The 2,450-nt window shown below is 42.0% G+C and overlaps 1 pseudogene; it reads left to right on the top strand.

Moving 5' to 3' along the window:
* Positions 1 to 252: 252 nt before the first annotated feature.
* LOC122112444 lies at positions 253 to 572 on the top strand (annotated as a pseudogene).
* The last annotated feature ends 1,878 nt before the right edge of the window (positions 573 to 2,450 follow it).

Genomic DNA, 2,450 nt, shown 5'->3' with positions numbered 1-2,450 from the left:
GTTTATGATGGGCCCAGCAAACGCTGAAAACACAATTAAATTCATAGGTATGTTTAATACATCTAACCTGCTGAACACATCTCTCAGCCTCGTTTTCCTTAACTGAACTCAGAACACTTCAACTAGCCTGCAGTTGAGCAAAGTCAGCTAACAAGAAGTCTGTCTATCTTGGGTTCTTTGCAAGGGTACCTAAGGAGAATTAGCATAGTCAAGCCCAGCTGCCGTTGCTTTTGTCTTAGCTACTGGTCTGCGATGTTTTCCTTGGCCAAAAATGCTATAAGCCGTTTCCAAGTTTGAAGAATTCAGCAAATAATGGCAAGGCAGAGTCACCAGAAAAGAGCACCTGATTTCCATGACAAATATGGTAATGCTATATTAGCTGGTGGAATCACTTTCTGCCTTGCTACATGGACTTATACAGCAACACAGGTTGGAATCGGATGCAACCTGTCCCCAGTTGGCAGAGTGACCCCAAAGGAATGGAGAGATCAGTAATCATGCCAGCTTCTGTAATATTGAATTATTTCAAAACCAACTCATAATTGATGCTGAATGAAAGCCTCATATACTTAGTGAAAATGTGATATATTGAAGGAATAAAATATATTTGAAACCTCCAAAAAGAAAAAAGAAGTCTACCTTATTATTGGATATGTGGTAGAATTTTTTCAATACAATCCTGAAGGGAGAAGAACAGAAGGATTGGGCTGTTACTGACTGGTAAGGTGGACATGTAGGCGAAGTTCCCAGAATCCTGGCATCTCCAGCAAAGAACTGATTTCTTTAATCAATCATGACTAGTACACACAAAAGTAAAGTGTCAGGGGGAGGAGTTTTGTGGGGGAAGGGAGGGAGAAACACTTAGGGAAATAGTGGGTGGAGTTAGGTGGTTCAAAAGCAAACACATGGTTAAGGAAAGTTTGGCTTTCTAGGATTTGGAGTGTGGGAGGAGTTTGTGGAAACAGTGAGCTGATCTTAGGGAAATGAGGGATCGTGACTTGGCAGATTTTTGGAAGGGATCTGTGCATGTACAAGGCTGCCATCCCATGGTTTTAAGTATATATATGAGATGCAAACCATATGCATGCAGCATTAAGTAGAAATTTGTTGTGCAAAGGTCAGGATAAAGACTCAAGGGATTACATTGTGCTGGTGTCTTTGTTTAGTTAGAACTTGTCTGGAGTTTCTCTTCTAGGGAGAAGTCTTGGCTGCAAACTGACCACTAATTACTCCCAAGAATAAGTGGCCTTTGGAGGATACTAGAGAGGAGATGGAAGTTATCAGTGAGGTCTAGAGTGTGAGTAGGAGAGGGGGCTGGGTTTAGCATTCTTTCCCTATAGCCTGCTTCCTTCAGTTCTGTATAGATAGCCTTCAAAAAGATCAAAACTCAAAATCTCAACTTGGTTTCTGTCAAATGGGAATCACTTGTGCACCATTATAGAGCTGAAAATACAAGTCAAAACATCTCCATTGGACTGTCTTTGCCTCCAAGCCCAAGACTCTTCAGCTTCCTTTTTCTTTCTCCTCCATCCTTCCCTTTCTCTTTCTCTACTCCCACTCCCCCAAATTCTAGGATTGGCTGTTGACTTGTCTGTCTCCATTAAATAGAAAGTTCCTGCAGGCCAAAAAATCTGTATGAGGTTAAGCAATGGAAGCCTTTTCCATCTTTCCCCACCTCCTCACATCGTAGACAGTTGATTTTTTTATTAATAAGTTTTTATTATGAAAATACCATATAGGGGAGTTACAATTACATGAGCAAGGTAATGAGTACATTTCTTATCAAGCATTATTGTCTCCTCAGTTGATTTCTCTCTCACAAGAAGCTCAATGTGAATATTCCTGGCTGATGGGTGTCCTTCCTTCCTAAAGGTTATTCAGGACTCCAGGGATTCAGGTCAGCACTCTCCAATGCAAAGTTCTGGAATTTCTGTGCACCTGTGGCTACTGAACATTTAGAATGGAGTTAGTAGAGCCAAGGATCTGAATTTGTGTGACGTGTAAGTGTGTGTGTGTGTGTGTGTGTGTGTGTGTGCGCGCGTGTGTGTGTGTGTGTGTGTGTGTGTACGCACACACATGTGCACCAGTACTGGGGCTCTAACAAGTACCTCAGCACTGTCCTTTGGCATTTTCATTCAAGACTGACACTCTACCACTTGAGTCACACCTCTACTTCCAGGATTTGGGTGGTTATTTGTAGCTAAGAGACTCATGGACTTTACTGCCTTAGCAGGCTTCAAACCTCTATCCTCAGATCTCAGCCTTCTGAGAAGCTAGGTTAGCCAGTAGCACCTGATAAGGATCTGAATTTTTAATGCACTTAATCTCAACAAACCACATTTAACTAGCTGCTTGCATCTAGTGTCTGCCATCTTGAATGGTAGGTACCCTGAGCTGTCCATTGAATCTTCTGGTCTTGTTGGAGGACAGAGGAAAATGTCATAGGGAGA

This window comes from Dipodomys spectabilis, unplaced genomic scaffold, assembly GCF_019054845.1.
Source record: "Dipodomys spectabilis isolate Male_0828 unplaced genomic scaffold, ASM1905484v1 ptg000094l, whole genome shotgun sequence".
Lineage (NCBI taxonomy): Eukaryota > Metazoa > Chordata > Mammalia > Rodentia > Heteromyidae > Dipodomys > Dipodomys spectabilis.
Note: the sequence above shows the minus strand (reverse complement) of the source record. Positions and strands in the feature narration are given on the sequence as shown.